The sequence below is a fragment of the Gossypium arboreum genome, chromosome 11, assembly GCF_025698485.1.
Source record: "Gossypium arboreum isolate Shixiya-1 chromosome 11, ASM2569848v2, whole genome shotgun sequence".
In the NCBI taxonomy this organism is placed as follows: domain Eukaryota; kingdom Viridiplantae; phylum Streptophyta; class Magnoliopsida; order Malvales; family Malvaceae; genus Gossypium; species Gossypium arboreum.
This window is the reverse complement of record NC_069080.1, coordinates 52,650,121-52,671,388: the sequence shown is the minus strand read 5'-3', so window position 1 is coordinate 52,671,388 and position 21,268 is coordinate 52,650,121. Positions and strand designations below refer to the sequence as shown.

At 36.0% G+C, this 21,268-nt stretch overlaps 1 long non-coding RNA gene across 1 annotated transcript in view; it reads left to right on the top strand.

Moving 5' to 3' along the window:
- Positions 1-17,267, top strand: part of LOC128283517 (uncharacterized) — a 91,374-nt gene extending 74,107 nt beyond the window's left edge. Inside the window, exon 2 of the long non-coding RNA XR_008273877.1 lies at positions 17,097-17,267. This is a non-coding gene — a long non-coding RNA (uncharacterized LOC128283517). The remainder of the gene's footprint in view (positions 1-17,096) is intronic.
- The last annotated feature ends 4,001 nt before the right edge of the window (positions 17,268-21,268 follow it).

Below are 21,268 nucleotides of genomic sequence, written 5' to 3'. Positions count from 1 at the left end.
AGCACAAAACACCTATAAATGCAATTATAACCGCGAACAATGCATAAAAATCTATTGATAATATCGATGGATAGTGTGATGGATCTCCAACTAGCTTCCAACCCGATCGAGCTTCCAATAATCTGTAAAGTAAAGGAAAATAACTATGTAAGCAATGTATGATTAGTAAGTTCGTATAAAGGTTAAGCATAGTATTCCATTTCAATAATAAACTTTATAGAATAAACATAAATCTATGCCAATGTCATACGATTCATAAGTCGATATGATCACAATTCACAAATGAGTAAGTTCATTAATGTCGCATATATTTATCATTCATAACATGATAGGATTTTATGGGACTTAATAGATAATCAACAACCTTTCTATAAGATTATACACTTTTCAATTTACTCTCTTTTCATTCTGTTCCCAATGCTTATCATAAGCCGAAACCACATTATCAATTCCCGACTTAGTGTATTTATCCATGATATAGGTATATTCTTCCATAGCATATGTAAATTTCTCACATATAATACATCTTTCAAATTCATTACTCTCTTTTCTTCAAATTTAATTTCAACTATGAATTTACCATTTCATTACCTTTCCTCAAAACACCCCTAACCCGTATCCATTTGCTATATAAAAGCACATTTTAATGTCAGGAGTCATCACAGTATCACAGGTTCAGATATATGGCATGTATAGCTAGATTCACATACGCTGTGATAGTCCTAGAACCGACTAAACCATGGCTCTGATGCCAATCAAATGAAACACCCCTAACTCATATCCATCGTCGGAATATGGTTAAGTGGCATTACCAAACATATCAAAACACTTCGCATTCATTTCAAAAACATCATAGCATCATAGTCAAACATCAACATAAGTCCCTTTCTTAGGTCAATGAGACCTTAAACATGCATTAGGAAGAGGTCGGGACTAAACCGAACATGTTCACAACTTTCAACACCAAGGAAATTTTTCTATTTTGTTAAGGTAACACGCCCGTGTGACTAGACCGTGTGCCTTACACGGGTATCAGACACACCCATGTGAACCAGCCGTGCCAAATCAGGGTAACCATACCGACTTTCACCCATGACCAATAGGCACGCCCATGTGCTAAGGTCGTGTGATATTTAGCTAGCTACTGACTTTAGCCCACGGGCATATGACATGCCCATGTGTCAAGGCCGTGTGATTCTTAATAGAATACTATTTTTCTTACACAGCCACAAGCCACGCCCGTGTCCCATGATCGTGTGGCACAATGCAGGCTTGGTTTAAGCCATCTTGCCACCCATTATGGGTCAACCTACAACAAGGAAACAAACATATATGTACAACCCAATCAACCATTCTTTATTCTAAAACATACGTCATTCATTCTCATACCAAGAACTCATCAAACTTACCTTCTTCTTTATCTAATTAAGACATACCATAGTTGCAAATTAACATCACATATCATAAGCTATTATCAAATATGAGTTCAAACACAAATTAGCCAAATCTCATGGCTAACTATATACATCACAAAACATACTTCACAACTACTAGCCTATACATGCCATATTTCAAATATTTACATTTTCAAAAGTACCAAAATGAGATCGATAGTATGGTGAGGATCCTCGACTATCCCTGAGCCTTCAGTAGCTACGGTAACTGTAAAACAGATAGTAATCACACAGAGTAAGCTTTGAAAAGCTTAGTAAGCTCATACACAAAACATTCATAGCATATAAACATAATATGATAACCTATGAGTATTTGCACAATTTCAATCCATATAACTATATCAACTCAATGATTCATATACATAACATCATCTATCACTTAGGTATTATACATACCTGAAACTTCCCATACTTATTCACTTTTGTACTTACCTCATGATGAATGTTATAAGACTTTCTATAAGTTATTCGTGTTTTACACATCAGCACACTTAGTGCTATAAGGTTAGCCGAAGCTAAATATTTCGCACACTTAGTGCCATCTCAAATAACCAAGACTAAGTTCGTATTGCACACTTAGTGCCTCAAGTAGTCAAAGCTAGATAAACCGCACACTTAGTGCCGGAGCTAGTTTAAATGGCACACTTACTTCCAAAGCTTCCGATTCATCACCATATTTCCAATTCAATTATATATAACTCATGTAGAATAAAAGGCATCAAAACTTAATTAACATCACATTTTAAGTACGAACTTACCTAGTACTCGAAATTTGTCTACTCGGACTATCTACTCGATAACCTTCGACTTTCCTCGATCTAAGTCTGAATTCCTCCTTTCTTGATCTATAGGTTTTCAAAATTAACCCTTTTATTCATCAATTAATACAATTCAATCTACAAACACATGTTTAGGGCATTTTACAATTTAACCTTCATATTTTCACATTTTGACACTTTAGTCCCTAATTTACAAAATCACAAAATACATATAATTTGCATATACTTATGCTTGGCCGAATTCTCCTAGTACTCATACTAGTCCACACATTTCATTTATTTCACATTTTAGTCTCTCAAAATAAAATTTTCACAAATTAGCCCAAATTTGCTCAAATCCAACTAAAATCCAAAGACAAAACATGTAAACTCAACATCAAGCTTTCATATTTCACCATTTAACAACACAAAACTCATGAATTCATCCATGACACATTTTTAAATCATAAAAAAAAATCAGAAATTGAGACATGGGCTTTATAGTACATTTAACAACTATCACAAAAACATAGAAATTATCAAAAACTGAAGCAAAAACATACCCGATTTAAGCTTTCAACTAGTCGAACCATAGAACTCTTGATCTTTTCTTTTTCTTCTTTGATTTTCGGTACAAACAAGGTATATAATGCCTATTTTCATGTTTTGTTATAACATATATTACTTTATTAAACATTTGACCATTATAACCTTTATTAAACCATTATAATTTCACGTAACACATGTCCTTTTATGTCCATTCAAACTTCCAATGGTCAAATAACCACATAAGGACCTTTACTCTAGAAAGCCAACTCAAATAAGCACTTAAACATCTAGCACACAACTTTTATATTTTATGCGATTACGTCCTTTTTGCAAATTAAGCACATAAACACTTAAATTTTCACACAAAACTTTCACACATATCAATTTACGTATCATAGACACAGAAATTAATATTAAAATATTTTTCAGACTCAAATTTGTGGTCCCAAAACCACTATTCTAACTAGGGTCAAAACTGGACTGTTACATTCCTCACCCATTTCATATGCATAACACACAAGTTATAAGCATAACATCAACCATACAAGCTAGTGCATTTAAACATAGCTCTTTTGGAATCAACTACATAATCAACCATTACATAAGAAATTACATACTTTGATTTATTCAACCTTTTCATGGACATAAGCACGTTACCAATTGAGCACTTACCATTTCAATGTATTTCATTAAGATTAAACATGATATAATTCAATCATAAACTTAACACAAGCCTAAGAACCAACAACAACACATGTTAGCATAATTGAATATATTTCATGTGAACTTAACATAGATAGCCATTATACTTGAGCATGATCCAATTGGATTTACCATCCTTCATAACATATCATGTTTTCCATGTATCACCATTTCAATAAGTTTCATACATACATGTCTTGGTTCATATTGAACACTTGCCATTTCATTTGCATAACACAAAAGACATAAACATAAAATTTACCACAGTCACAAGCTAGTGATTAAACATAGCTTAACAATATCATCACATGTTAAGATATGGTACATAAGCATAACATCACTTAAATCATACATTTCATAATCATGAATATTCATACTTTGATCATTGGTACATCATACCTTTCTATATTTGTCGTAATGAAGTCAATCGGAACCCTTATCGGAGCTCACACAAGTGTGCTAAACGAAGGTAGAAGCCATCCCTTTTCATATTCGATGAACACTATAAAGACGATTAAAACCTTGGTACATATTTCATATCGTGCCATAGTCCAACTATGGCCTTACATATGCATTGCCATAACCTGGTTATGGTCTTATCATTAGAATTTCATAGCCTAGCTAGGTTTTACATATATATATACACTACCATGGTCGAACCATTGTCCTTCGTCTAAAAAATTGCCATAGCCTCGCTGTGGTCTTACATAAACATTGCCATGGACCAACCATGGTCTTGTACATTTTTATGTTGTATTGCAATAGTGTCTTTCAACCATGGTCTTATTCATTTCCTTCAAGCTGACAAATTTGATTCACATATATACACAAATAAACAATAATTTATCGAAATAATAATTAATTGAACTAACCAAGTTACGAGCTTACCTAGCTAAATTACAGAAATGACAAAGTTTAGGGGCATTTTGGTAATTTTTCATTCTTAACGATTTTCCACTCGGTCTTGATCTAATTTAATAATTCTATTCAATCTATTAATTTAGACAGTAAAATAATGTATTTATGCAATTTAGTCATTTTTACAAAATTGCCCCTAACATTAATACTTTTATTCAATTAAGTGCCTGAGCCTAAAATATGCAAATTAACCATTATTAATGTCAATTATCATTAGAAAAATATTCATGGTACACAAAACAACCCACATTTGCAATAATTTCACATAAAATCTGTAACAACCCAATTTTCAGTGGTGTCGGAAACAATGATTCGAGATCACTAAATCTGACGAGTGAGTTCAAAAATTTTATTATTTAATTATTATTTGTGAGTCAAGTATCATTTTAGAAGACTTTTGAATTAGTAATTTTTGATTTAGAAGAATTTATTAGGTAAAATGGTTTTGAAAACGAGGGATTGAGACCTCGATTTCATAAAATGTGCTGTAAATATTTTTATAAATATTTATGGAGTGTCATTGAGTTAGTGTTAAAGTTTCGTTAGAAAATTTTAAAGTTTTGATAGTTAATTAATTAAAAAGGACTAAATTGAAAAAGGTGAAACTTTTGCTAAAATGACTAAATAGCTCAAGTGTTAAATGTCGGAGGACTTAAAAGGCAAATTAGCCCAAAGATGATGGCTTGGGTGGCATAGGCAGAGAAAAATCAAAGAATCAGGTGAAATAAGGGCAAAACTAGAAAATGGAAAATTTTAACTTACAAATTAAAATAAAAAGAGAGTTCTAGAGAATCTCTTCATAATTCTAAGCCAAAGAAATACCATTGAAGAACCCTTAAGAAGCTAGTTTTTCTATTTTGCTATAAGTGAGTTCAATTCTTGCTCTTTTCTTGAAATTTTTGTGTTTTAAAGATTTTTACAATTAGGTCCAATTGTCTATTTCATTAGTTTTTGATTTTATGGGTAATTTTAAAAGTTACCATTGATGAGTGTTGAATGTTTATGATGAATTAACATGGATTTGACGCTTTAATTTTGTTATATGATGATTTTATCAAGTAATTTCAATAGAAATTGATTTTACGATCAAATTGAGAAAAATATTAAATCTTAGGGTTTGGTATTAAATTCTGTTTATTAAAGGCTGTGTAATAGCTTAGAATAATTAGGTAAATTGTTAATTGAGAAAAATTAGCTCATTTGATGGGTTAATTGGTAAGGGAATAAATTGTAAAAATTGTAAAAGTTGGGATAATTGTGTAATTTCAAAAATTGAGGGCTATAAATTGTGAAGTGAATTAGAATTGAAATTAACAGAATAGTCTCTGAACCACTACAAATTCTACAAATCTACCCCAAGTATGTTCATATGGTTAGACTTTCATAATTATTTGTTAATGTAAGAATGGTATAATGTATTTATTCATATTTTGTTGTTAAAATTAAGATTATGGTAAAAGTATGAAAATTGAATTGAATGTTTTAAATGAGTAGAACACAGGATTGAGTATGATCGTTCCGTGGCAAAGAATGAATTGACAGATAAGACAACGGCTGGACCATGGCAGTATTTATATATAAGACCATAGCTGGGCTATGACATTAATGTAACGGATGAATTGACGGATAAGACCATAACTGGGTTATGGCACTATGAATGTAAGACCATGGTTGGACCATGACAGTGTTTATATGTAATACCGTAGCTAGGCTATGGCATTTTGGTAATAAGATCATAACTGGGTTATGGCACTACGAATGTAAAACCATGGCGGGGCCATGGCAATGCATATGTAAGACCATAGTTGGACTATGGCACAAAGAAAGCAATGTACTCATATCCATAAGCTGTTCTTCAATTTAGTAAGAAATGGTAAAAGACTTATGTAATTGAATTGAAAGATTTATAGATTATTATTGGTATTGATATGAAGGAAGTGTGTTTATTGATTTATATTGCATTTGATGGGGAAAAATGTATGATTTATTTACAAATTAATTTATTAATTAATTTTAGTAAGATCAATGTTTAACCTATTGAACTTACTAAGCTTTATTAAGCTTACTCGTGTTTTTTAATGTTCTTGTAAATTAACGTGTAGTCGGGAGATTGGATCAACACATTAAGCTACACTATCCAGTTTAATTCGGTAGTTCGTGCAATGTAAATTTTGGTTTGTATGGCATGTATAGGGTTGGTTTGGAGATGAAATAGTTTGGAGTGTGGTTGTAACATCCTGATTTTCGGGTTTATTCGCAATTTTCAATATTTTGTAAAGATTTTTAAAATTTTGTATTTGGATGTGGAATTAGTATTTTGAGTAGGTAAATGGGCTTATAGAAGGCCCATGAGTTGGCCAAAACCCAGTTGAATTTTTGGAATTTTAGACTTAGGAGTTAGGGGTTCTGGCTAAGTGGCCTTAAGTGGAGTGATGGGTAAATTGCATCACAAAAAGAGCCTTGGTTAAGTGGCAAGGGTGACGCCACTAGGCTCCTAGAAAAGTGGCGTGTGGAGCCTTGGGAAGGCAAGGGATCGATTCCCTGTGTTGGCAAATAGATGCATTTATTTTTTTAGTGCAGGAGGGGTAAGTGTTGGAGTTCAGGTCGATTCTGCTAAAGGAGAGTTGGATCAGTTTAAATGCTTGGATTAAGGAGGGATAAGGGAGAGATTTAAGGATTTGGATGAGGCTAGGAGTTGGCCGAATTATGGGAATTGAAGAGGGAAAAATCGGCAGGGGCTATGTTGTTAGTATTTCGCACTTAGGGTATTGAGTGGTGCCGTTTTCTTCTGCTTTAACACCTTAGGGTTGTTTTTCCTCTCTTTTTCCTCTCTAGCCAAACTACCACCTCCCTATTCCTCTTCTTCTATTTTTCTTTCTTCTTCTTCAAAACTATTCATCATATCTGCTATTCATCAATACTTTGCCGAATCCATGAAAGCCGAAATCCTGTGATCATTGCTTGTGCCGATTTCTTCAAAGCCAGGTTCTCCTATGTTCTTTTGTTTTTATTAATTTGCAATTATCTTTTCTTAATCCTAGATCTTTGACCGCAATTCTATTTCAAGGTTGTAGCCCCACATTATCATCTTCTTCATCACACAAAGCCGAAAACCATAGATTTGGGGGCTTATAGTGAAACTTCAAGACTTTGGGGAATCGAGTTCTACCGTCGTTTGATAGATAAATCTACACTAGATTGCGTGGAAATCAAGTGGGAGTAAGGGTAAGTACGTATCATCTCGGATCTGTTCTTATTTTGCAAAGTTAAGAAAAGCAAGTCCCTAAAATTAGGGAGGCTGTCGATTTGGGCATATGGCTCTAAGAGTCTTTAACTCGATGTTTTCTTTCGGTGACTAGAGTCTTCTTAAGCGTTGAATCTAAGGCGTGGTTCATTGGAGCAATCGATTCGAGCTAACTATCGATTTTGGCAAAAGGTAAGGTTTCAAAGGTTTTTAGGGATATGGTTCGATCATGGATAAGTAAGTTTTGGGGTTTAGTGATTATGGTTTGTAAATAAGAACTGTGCTAATAAATTGTAGGACATCGAAGGGATCTCGAAGCGATCGTCATGAATCGGTGTGTCTCAACACCCTTTCTTAGTTCAATTAAGAAAAGTGAAATGCCAAATTAGGCATTTCATGGTCATGTAAGTATGTGAATGCTCTCAAGTCATAGAGGAATTGTTAGATCTGGCACTGCAAGGTGGTAAGCACGTTCAGCGTGATGCTTTAGCGTATTTGAAATAGGGGCTTGATGGGCCAAAACTGGGCCCAATGGGCTTACTGGACCAATATGGGTAAGAGATGGGCAAATTAGCTCATTAGGTAGATGGTGGAATCAAATTGCATAAAACTGATAAAATTACTGAATTAGCTTGTGCAGGAGCGTGAGATACCGAAATTACCCTAAAGAGCAAAATTACCAAATTACCCTAAAGAGCAAAATTACCGATATACCCCTAGGGTTTTAAATTGGCTGAACTGCATGATTGATCAATGTTGTATTTTACATGATATGCTTTTATTAATATCTGTTGCATGGGGTTGGTGTAACACCCCGTACCCAAGACCGTTGCCGGAGTCGAACACGAGGTGTTAACGGACTTAATTCATTAATTAAACAACTCATACAATTCATTTTAAAATTTCCGACAAGCTGGCTAACTGCATCACAGTCACTTTAAAATCATATCTCGAGTTACAAAACTCAAATCCAATTCCGTAAATTTTTCCTGAAACTAGACTCATATATATATCTACTAATTTTTTTCTAGAAGTTTTTGTTGGGCCAATTAGTACAGTTTATTAGTTAAAATCTCCCCTATTTCAGGGTTCAACTACTCTGACCTCTGTGTATTACGAATCAGATATCTCCCTATACAGACCTTCAATGACTATGCCGTTTGTCTCTAATAAAACTAGACTCAATAAGGAATCTGTACATATAAAGCATGACTTCTAATTATCTTTGTAAAATTTATGGTGAATTTCCAAAGTCAGAACAGGGGATCCAGAAATCGCTCTGGCCCTGTTTCACAAAAATTTAAACATCTCATAAAATATAGCTCATATACCTGTTTCGCTTATTCCATATGAAAATAGACTCATCAAGCTTCGATTCCATAACTTATTCATTATTTAATTCCATTTCTACTATTTTTAGTGATTTTTCAAACTCACGTCACTGCTGCTGTCTGAATCTATTTTATGGTAAATTTTACCTATTTCATGGTTTCCATGGATTAGCTAGCAATTTGACATACATAATACCAAATATGATCATGATTAGCCATTCCAATGGCTAATCATTACCAAGCATTTCTATTTCCATACCACTCAATAACCATATCATAAGACCATACATATAAAATGATTATAATGCTATACATGCCATACTCAAAATATACAAGCCATTATGCCAAGATGGTATACGGATAGTGTGAGCGTGCCTCCGACCGCTTCCGATTTCCGAGCTGGCTTGTCAACACTACAAGGAATGAAAAGGAGGAGTAAGCATAAATGCTTAGTAAGCTCACATGCAAATAGCAAGTAACATAACCATATAAGCAAACATAAAACATCATTTGCATAATCATCACCAAGACATTCATATCACCTTTTCATTTAACATCTTACCATATTGTTGTTATATCGAGTTTTCAACCCGAGGGTTAAGTACATACCTGTTCAAAGTATCCATTTCACAACACTTACCAATACGTCCCTTTCATCTTGAGTATTCCTCCATTTGAGTAGAACTTTACCCGTTGAACACATCGGAATATAATTCGGATACATGGAAAGTTTGCACATAAGTGCCACATATGTAGCCAAGCTACCATGTAACCCGCCCATAAGTGAACTCGGACTCAACTCAACGAGCTCGGGTTCGCATCCATAAGTGAACTCGGACTCAACTCAACGAGTTCGGATGCCTAGTTACATCTCATGAACTCGGACTCAACTCAACGAGTTCGGACATTCGCATCCATAAGTGAACTCGGACTCAACTCAACGAGTTCGGATGCTCAACCATCCTAGTGACATGTCACTTGTATCCTAATCCATTCCTGAGGTTCAACGGGACCTTTTTCCCAATCATGTGTCTCAACCATCTTCTACGGAATGCCGATACCGATACTCGGTAGTATTTCACATTTTCCAAGTATATCACATAATTTGACATATTATCAAACAATTATCACAAGTATAATATTTCATAATAATTATCATATCATTTAAAAACATTAAAACATTTAAAATAATAACTATGTTACCAACATTTACATATGAACTTACCTCGTATGCTAAAATGGCTATTTTACCATTTCGTCCACCACTTGGTATTTTCCCCATTTTAGCCCAATTTCAGTTTTCCTTGCTCTATCATTTAAAATATAGTCTAATTAGGACTCACATTATTCAAATTGACCCAAAATCATATTTTGGAAAAATTACAATTTTGCCCCTAAACTTTTGCATATTTACACTTTTGCCCCAAAGCTCGTAAATTAAAATTCAGCCTATTTTCTTATGTTTTATGACATGCTGATCATTTTTCCTTCTATGGCAACATCAAATTCTCACTCTAACATGTACTTATGACTATTAGGTATTTTTACCGATTAAGCCCTTTTGCTCGTTTTCACTTAAAACCGAGTAGCACAAGTTGTCTAACATAATTTAAAACCTCATATTCTATCATAAAACACCAAAATACACAAATTTCACCTATGGGTATTTTTCCAAATATAAACCCTAGGTTAAATTATTGCTAGCATAAGCTAAATCGAGCTAGGGGACTCCAAAACGTAAAAATCATTAAAAACGAGGCTAGAACGGACTTACAATCGAGCTTGGAAGCTTGAAAACCCTAGCCATGGTTTCTCCTTGCTATATTCGGCCATGGGGTTGAAGATGAGCAAATTTGGCTTTTAATTTTGTATTTTAATTCATTTTACCCCTAAATGACCAAAATGCCCTTACTACTAAACTTTCCAAAAATTCCTTCCATGTCCTAATTTTTGTCCATAGACTTAGAAATTGGTAAAATTACTCTTTAAGGACCTCTAATTAATAATCTAATTCAATTTTATGCAAAATACTTCTAGAACACAAGTTTTGCAATTTATTCAATTTAGTCCCAAATTTCAAATTAAGCACTTTATGCATAAAATTTCTTCACGAAATTTTCACACAATCATGCAATCATATCATAGACCTTAAAATAATCATAAAATAATTATTTCTATATCGGATTTTGTGGTCACGAAACCACTATTCCGACTAGGCCCAAAATCGATATTACAACTCTCCCCTTCGAGGATTTTCGTCCCGAAAATCTTACCGAAAAAGTGGTCTTCACTTTTAATCTCATATTTGGTGCCAAGAACTTGCACTTAGACTATACCTCCAATACATCTCTTCAATTTCTCATATGATCTAAAAGCTTACGCCTCAACTCTCAACTGTTCTTAAATTTTCAACCCTTCTCAATTTCCCATGATATCATGACATAAAACCGGATCTCAACTTGATTTAATGGAGACCGGAATTCCAAGAAATCCAACAATCAAAGAGACCTGAAATTCCATGAATCTGATGAGTAGGAATTCATTCAATACAGATGTGATTTATAGATCTCGCCAAACATTTAACAATAGGATACATCACATTTTCCTCTTTCCGCCATAGAAATAATTCTGATATGGCCTCAAGAATAATCCTTCTCATTTCCATCCCAATATCAACATTGACAAGGATAATTTTGATAGATCCCAATGCTCGGCTTTAACCCCTTTAACAACTCCGATTTTATGTAACATCGGATGCTCTAAACTATCACATTACCTCACTGTCTTGAAACACATCACAATTCATACAACAATACATTACTGAAAGTCAGGAAGTCTTTGCTCAATGTAGACTAGTCTAGTTCAGACGCTTCGGTTACCAATATTCTCATCTATCCGAACTCTGTCAACATGTAATAAACTTTTCAGCTTTTACAAGATGGAAACCTTATCATTCGTAGTGACTTAAACTAATATTCAACTCTTTCTATTAAATATACACTTCTCGTTCAAACTATTTACTCTTTGATCCGTACAAAATGAAATTCTATTATCAAACTTGGGAAAAATAATCCTGACATAATTGTCACATGAAATCTTTCAAATAAATAATTTACCATACCGATCAAACTCGCGCTTTTATCACCTATGCCTTTACGATGTCAAATCCTTACACATAAATTAGAAAAATCCCAATACTAAAATCACCACATTACCAAGATCAAATTAGAAGTATAGTCATATTTGACATGATTATCACGAGTGAAGAACGACTTGAACATGAGTCATAATTGACAAATTATGGAACAAAGATAACAAGAAAACCGAATAAGGAAATCCAAGATAGAAAACCGAATAAAGAAATCCGAATAAAGAGATCCGGATTAAGAAACCCAAGATACGATACTATGCCGAGAATCGAAAACCAAATTCATAGAGAAAATACGAATACCGATAATTCTTCAAAGAAAGAAAGTCCAAAAGAAAACATCATTTAATCCCATCAAATCAAATATAACAAGATCAATATATCTTCCCATACATATATATCGATGAAGCATCAAGTAGAAGAAACATAATCATAATATCATATGAATTCTCTCATCAATTCTTATCGATTTAAATGAAATAGAATACCCGATGAAATAGAGCAATATAAATTATAAACCAATCAGACTACCAATGCTTTCATCCAACACCTAATTAGAAGACATTCCCATATAACAAGAATTTCTTCGAAGATCAATAGCCATAGAAATATTTACGAGAACGGGTGAACACATAGAACATCTCAAAAGAGATTGCTAAATCTGTCCGGTCATAACTCACACACTCGGATAATTCACATTTGAAATATCATTTCCCCAACTAGTTCTGCCGTCACAAATTTCATATTAAATCATTCACTAAAGAATGTCGATTCTGAATAAATTTTGATTTACCAAAGAGAATTCCTTCTCTAACTGGACGATGCATAATTCCAATAATCTTTATATCAATCGATACTTTCTGCTCGACTTTACTTATCAGCTCATTTTCAATCTCGGATCATACTTATAATTATTCTATCATTTGAACTCTTTGGGTTCTCAACCGAAAACTTATTCAATACAAATCTCATGAAATTCCATTATAAGTACCACTTTGGTAAGGGGGAGGGTTGTAGGACCTCTGACTCAACTTTCTTATACATACACATATGACACAACTTCCATCATCATAGTAACATCATCAAAATCATGTCATTCATTCATGTTGCCTTACACCAATTTTCCTATTGTCCCATTTAGACAATATACTTATGCATACATTCTATGTTTTCTAGACAGCTTTACTTATCCATTCATTTATTTAAATTAATTCATGCTCATGACATTATATAAGGCCAAACAAACATAGATATTTGCATCACAATCACAACTTTCGTTTCGTGCATCATCATGTACATATCATTACAATCATACAATTCAACAACAATTTAACATAGATAAGTTCATTTCATTATAATCCTTTACCTCATAAAATTATATACCATTAACATTCATCAACATTCGACATCCAATCAAGACAAGGACATTTTCATTCAGTATCATAATATTATGACCTTTATTCATACCTCTACTACTTTCTATTTATTCCGTTCATCTTATCAAGTAAGCCACATACACTACATCATATGAGCATTAAGCAAATATGAATATTTATCACAACATGAACTTTCATCTCACATATTATCACATATGTATCATAAACCTTTATTCATACTTTTCTGAACCGAGACTTATCATAATCATAATTTTACTCAAATACCTTTACTTAACATTGAACATGGTTGGCGCAGCTCGGTTGGAGAGTACCTGTCTAAATAAGACGGTACTTATACGCGTCGGAAGACATCACACTATCACGCATCGGTGGCATGTATAGCTAAACTTTTACACATGCTAGGTTAGTCCGAGAACCGACTAAACCTGCTCGATACCACTAAATGTAACACCCGTACCCAAGACCGTTGTTTTGAGTCGAACACGAGGTGTTAACGGACTTAATTCATTAATTAAACAGCTCATACAATTCATTTTAAAATTTCCAGACAAGCTGGCTAACTGCATCACAGTCACTTTAAAAATCATATCTCGAGTTACAAAACTCGAAATCCAATTCCGTAAATTTTTCCTGAAACTAGACTCATATATATATCTACTAATTTTTTTCTAGAAGTTTTTGTTGGGCCAATTAGTACAGTTTATTAGTTAAAATCTCCCCTATTTCAGGGTTCAACTACTCTGACCTCTGTGTATTACGAATCAGATATCTCCCTATACAGACCTTCAATGACTATGCCGTTTGTCTCTAATAAAACTAGACTCAATAAGGAATCTGTACATATAAAGCATGACTTCTAATTATCTTTGTAAAATTTATGGTGAATTTCCAAAGTCAGAACAGGGGATCCAGAAATCGCTCTGGCCCTGTTTCACAAAAATTTAAACATCTCATAAAATATAGCTCATATACCTGTTTCGCTTATTCCATATGAAAATAGACTCATCAAGCTTCGATTCCATAACTTATTCATTATTTAATTCCATTTCTACTATTTTTAGTGATTTTCAAACTCACGTCACTGCTGCTGTCTGAATCTATTTTATGGTAAATTTTACCTATTTCATGGTTTCCATGGATTAGCTAGCAATTTGACATACATAATACCAAATATGATCATGATTAGCCATTCCAATGGCTAATCATTACCAAGCATTTCTATTTCCATACCACTCAATAACCATATCATAAGACCATACATATAAAATGATTATAATGCTATACATGCCATACTCAAAATATACAAGCCATTATGCCAAGATGGTATACGGATAGTGTGGCGTGCCTCCGACCGCTTCCGATTTCCGAGCTGGCTTGTCAACACTACAAGGAATGAAAAGGAGGAGTAAGCATAAATGCTTAGTAAGCTCACATGCAAATAGCAAGTAACATAACCATATAAGCAAACATAAAACATCATTTGCATAATCATCACCAAGACATTCATATCACCTTTTCATTTAACATCTTACCATATTGTTGTTATATCGAGTTTTCAACCCGAGGGTTAAGTACATACCTGTTCAAAGTATCCATTTCACAACACTTACCAATCGTCCCTTTCATCTTGAGTATTCCTCCATTTGAGTAGAACTTTACCCGTTGAACACATCGGAATATAATTCGGATACATGGAAAGTTTGCACATAAGTGCCACATATGTAGCCAAGCTACCATGTAACCCGCCCATAAGTGAACTCGGACTCAACTCAACGAGTTCGGATGCCTAGTTACATCTCATGAACTCGGACTCAACTCAACGAGTTCGGACATTCGCATCCATAAGTGAACTCGGACTCAACTCAACGAGTTCGGATGCTCAACCATCCTAGTGACATGTCACTTGTATCCTAATCCATTCCTGAGGTTCAACGGGACCTTTTTCCCAATCATGTGTCTCAACCATCTTCTACGGAATGCCGATATCGATACTCGGTAGTATTTCACATTTTCCAAGTATATCACATAATTTGACATATTATCAAACAATTATCACAAGTATAATATTTCATAATAATTATCATATCATTTAAAAACATTAAAACATTTAAAATAATAACTATGTTACCAACATTTACATATGAACTTACCTCGTATGCTAAAATGGCTATTTTACCATTTCGTCCACCACTTGGTATTTTCCCCATTTTAGCCCGAATTTCAGTTTTCCTTGCTCTATCATTTAAAATATAGTCTAATTAGGACTCACATTATTCAAATTGACCCAAAATCATATTTTGGAAAAATTACAATTTTGCCCCTAAACTTTTGCATATTTACACTTTTGCCCCAAAGCTCGTAAATTAAAATTCAGCCTATTTTCTTATGTTTTATGACATGCTGATCATTTTTCCTTCTATGGCAACATCAAATTCTCACTCTAACATGTACTTATGACTATTAGGTATTTTTACCGATTAAGCCCTTTGCTCGTTTTCACTTAAAACCGAGTAGCACAAGTTGTCTAACATAATTTAAAACCTCATATTCTATCATAAAACACCAAAATACACAAATTTCACCTATGGGTATTTTTCCAAATATAAACCCTAGGTTAAATTATTGCTAGCATAAGCTAAATCGAGCTACCGGGACTCCAAAAACGTAAAAATCATTAAAAACGAGGCTAGAACGGACTTACAATCGAGCTTGGAAGCTTGAAAAACCCTAGCCATGGTTTCTCCTTGCTATATTCGGCCATGGGGTTGAAGATGAGCAAAATTGGCTTTTAATTTTGTATTTTAATTCATTTTACCCCTAAATGACCAAAATGCCCTTACTACTAAACTTTCCAAAAATTCCTTCCATGTCCTAATTTTTGTCCATAGACTTAGAAATTGGTAAAATTACTCTTTAAGGACCTCTAATTAATAATCTAATTCAATTTTATGCAAAATACTTCTAGAACACAAGTTTTGCAATTTATTCAATTTAGTCCCAAATTTCAAATTAAGCACTTTATGCATAAAATTTCTTCACGAAATTTTCACACAATCATGCAATCATATCATAGACCTTAAAATAATCATAAAATAATTATTTCTATATCGGATTTTGTGGTCACGAAACCACTATTCCGACTAGGCCCAAAATCAGGATATTACAGTTGGGGTATTAATGGAGGAAGTACTGAAAGTGGTTCATCCACGTACTGGAGGCTTTGCCTCAACTGATTGAAATTTGAGCAGCGTTCTTTAACTGTGGTGTGTAAATTTGGGTGGGTTGAGATATTCCCACATGGTGTGTAGGGCTGATGCAGGCGGTGTAGCGGTTGGTGGGTTGAGTAGTCTCCCAGATGGGCTTGCATTCATTATTTCATTGATACTCATGTTACTAAACTGGGCCTATGGGCCACACTGTTATGTAAAAGGGGCTAAGGCCTTCCTACTGTATTCTGAAAAGGGCTTCGGCCTACTGTGTACTGTTATCTGAATAGGGCTTAGGCCCAATGGGCTCGAGCTGAATTGGGCTTTGGATGGGTTTCTGTATACACTGAGTTTTCCAAACTCACCCCCTTCCTCTTCCCTCCTTGCAGGTGAGCCCTAGTTGGTGGACTTGGAGCTGGGCGAGATTCAGAGTGGCCATGAAGATGGATTGCCAATTTTAAATAAGTTTAGCATTTAATTTGGATTATTTTATTTTTATTATGTTTAAAGTTGTAATAAGGCCGCTCTTTTTAATTATTTTTATTTTGGGGATTATTAAATTGGTTAGCACTAGGGTTCGTTTTATAAAACTACTTGATTTTTAAAAGATCACGATGACGCTTAAAGTTTCCATAAAGTAAATGTTTTTCCAAGGAAATAAATATTTTAAACAAACATTTTCAACTTAAACATTTTCTTAAGACGGACATAATCAAACGATTTTCTCAAAATTATACGAGATGTTAGAGTGTGGCAATGGTGGTGTGCATGTCTAGGATTGGATCCGGAAGAGCTTGGTACTTAAGCGAATCAAGCGGACTCACCTCCTCTTTTTCTGGTTTCCTACCGGTGCACGCTTTCTATTCACTTTAACCTACCTTTAAAAGTGTCTTTACAACACCAACTCAATTTTTCCAAACTAAGTAATACGGAGTGTTTTGAACGCATCAATGTGGTGCATCGATCCGGTCATAACGTCCAGGCCGGGTTTGGGGTGTTACATTTAGTGGTATCAGAGCCTGGTTGCAACAACTCGGCTGTGGATCGGGTCCGAAAATCTTTTCAAAAACTTGGGCCTAAGAAGGGTATTTTTTAGAAATGGTAAGTTTTTCGAAGATGTTCAAGTTTTTTTTCTATTTGTTAAACGGGGTTAAATCAATAGTTTTAAAATAAAAGTGTTTTCAAATAAAATCTTTTTATTTTCGGTAAACAAAAACATGGTATTTGAAATTTTAAATAGACTGATAAATGAGTGGCACACTGAATCCCCGGCACCAAGTCTGTAAGTATCTTTCGCTCTATATATATAATTGTCTTGTCATCAGTAAATAATACTGTAGATAGTACTGAGCCTTAGAGATAGAGCTATTGATGATGTAGTATTAGGACTACAAGACTGGAACCATAGCTAAATTATGATTGCGCGAAATAACTTTAAAACTTTATCTGTTCATAAGACATTCGGTATTAAACAGTGAAACCAGTAAACTAATGTCATAAAATTCGTAATCAGATAAATCGTTATGAGTACAAGGGCTACTCGAGGAAGAGGCCGTGGTCGAGGCCGAGGTAGCACTCAAGCTGGATCGGCATCATCCAACACGTGCCGGTGGCGTACGCGTCCACCACCGATTAATGAAAATGGGCCGTATGACCGGGCAGCAGGGATGACGCTTTGTCTCGTGCCATGTTGAGGGTTTTGGAAAGGGTGGCCGAGCTAACGTCGGGCCCATGAATAGGGGTCCATTTCGAACGACTTGAACCAACGGATTTGAGATTTTTAGGGCGTGTCTGGAGTGGCCCCAAATGTGGTAAATCTTGGTTGGAAGCCACAGAGCGGATCATGGACGACACGGACCGCTCAGAGAGCGAAGTTGAAAGGGCGATGTCGTTCTTTGCGGGATGAAGCGTGTCGATGGTGGATTCTTGTGAGAGAAGGTACCCCACCGAGAGGGTAACATGGGAGCTGTTCAAATGACCTTTAAGGCGAAATATGTTGGAGCTAGCTATGTAGATGCACGCAGAAAGGAGTTCTGAATCGACTCGGGAAATAAGACCATTCTGAATATGAGGCGAGTTTCTACGATTGAGTCGGTATGCTAATAGCATCGTTTCCACTTGAATATGAGCACAACAGACGTTTGAGGATGGCCTTAGAGATGAGTTAAGGGTGCTCATAGCTCCGCAGAGGGAGCGAGATTTATTTACTGTAGTAGAAGGCTAAGATAGCCGAGGAAGTGCAACAAACCGAACGAAAGAATCGTGATAAGGACCGAAATTGGTTCAGAGGGATCTTTGGACCAATGGTCTTTGAATCGAAATGTTAAGAGAGCTAGGATGGGGAACCGGTTCGAGCGATTCCGGTGAACACAGTAGACCGCAAGCTTGTGGAGATTGCGCGAGAATGCATCAAGGAGAGTCTTTGGAAGCGTTCGGGCTTGTTTTTGTTGTGGGTCTAAGGAGCATAGGATTAAGGATTGTCTAGGAGGGCCACTCCACTCAAGTGGTCGAACAAGGGGCCGAGCGACCAGCTCAACTCATGAGGATGGACCACCGCGCCAAGAGGTCGTGAGACAAGGTCGCGAGGTAATGGCCATGGACGTGGGGCACCGGCGGGGTATTGGTAACGCGGATGCTCGTCGGCCGACTTTGGTGTATCTTTCGCTCGTCGCCGCAAGGAGGGTGACGCTTTTGATGTCATAACTGATACGTTTTTATCTATGGTGTACCTTATACTTTTCTCGATTGATGTGGGATCAACCCATTCGTATGTGGCATATAACATTTCGGGCATCGGGCGTGCACTTGAGGAGACCGTATGTGGGGTGTCCGTGATAAGTCCTTTAGGTCATTCGGTTAAGGTAGAGAAACTCTTCAAGGAGGTGCCTCGGAGATTCAAGGCAAGGTTTTCTGTGGGGATTTGATGGAGTTACCGTTTGAAGAATTCGATCTGATCCTAGGGATGGATTGGTTGACCAAGCATAAGGCAACTTTGGATTGTGCAGCTAAGAGGATGGTGTTAAGAACTGTCAATGATGAAGAGGTTATGATCATTGGAGAACGAAGGGATTATTTATCCAATGTAGTATCGGCGTGGAGGGCTAAGAAACTGATGCGCAAGGGATGCGAGGCATATCTGGCTTTGGTAAGTCAAGCTGAAACTGAGGATCTGACTGTGGAGACCATCAGAACTGTTAGGGAATTCCGGGATGTTTTCCTGGAAGAGCTTCCTGGATTACCTCCCAATCGGGAAGTTGAGTTTGGAATCGATTTGTTACGAGGGACAGCTCCAGTCTCTATTGCACCCTATAGGATGGCAAGAAGGAGTTGGTGGGCGAAGGCTCAAATTCAAGAGCTATTAGATAGAGGCTTCATTAGGCCTAGTGTGTCTCCTTGGGAGCACCGGTCTGTTGTAAAGAAGAAGGACGGAACGATGCGCATGTGCATCGATTATCGCCAGATTGAACAAATTGACGATTAAGAATAAGTATCCACTACCAAGGATTGATGACTGTTCGATCAATTTAGGGAGCTTCGGTATTCTCCAAAATCGATCTTCATTCGGATACTATCACTAAGGGTAAAGAAGGGATATTCATAAGACAACATTTGAACTCGATATGGACATTATGAGTTTGTGGTCATGCCGTTTGGGCTAACGAACGCACTGCAGCTTTTATGGATCGATGAATCGAGTATTCCAACCTTACTTGGATCGGTTTGTAGTCGTCTTTATCGACGATATCTTGGTATACTCAAAGCGAGGTGAAGCATGATGAGCATCTCCGTATTGTCTTTGCAAGTGTTAAGGAGAAGGAGCTCTATCGCGAAATTTAGCAAGTGTGAATTACGGTTGAAAGAGGTAACCTTCCTAGGGCATGTGGTCTCGCCGAGGATTAAGGTGGATCCTCGTAAAATTGAAGCTATTACGGAATGGAAGCCACCTAGGTCGATGTCGAAATTCGGAGTTTCCTAGGGTTGGCGTGTTACTACTGAAGGTTTGTGGAGGGTTTCTCGGTGATGGCGGCGCCTTGACAAAACTCATAAGGAAAGGAGTACCATTTGTGCGGACGAGAAACAACAAAAGCTTTTGATCAATTGAAAAGGTATTGACCAAGCGCCGTGTTGATTCAACGGTGTGCGGGAAGGACTTCACCGTATATAGCGATCGTCGCATGTGGGGTTAGGTTGCGTCTTGATGCAAGAGGGCAAGGTGGTCGCTATGCATCACGACGACTTAAGGCTCATGAGGTGAATTACCCTACGCATGATTTCGAGCTAGCGCGGTGATTTTTGCGTTAAAATTTGGAGACATTACTTATATGGGGAGAAGTGCATCATATACACAGATCATAAGAGCTTAAAGTATTTGTTGACTCGAAGGAGTTGAACCTTAGGCAACGAAGGTGGGTGGAGTTGCTTAAAGACTACGATTGATCGATAGAGTACCACCCAGAGAAAGGCTAATGTGGTGGCGGATGCATTGAGTCGAAGGGTTGTTACGGATTTGAGAGCCTTGTTCGCATACGATTAAGTCTATTCGATGATGGAAGCTTGTTGG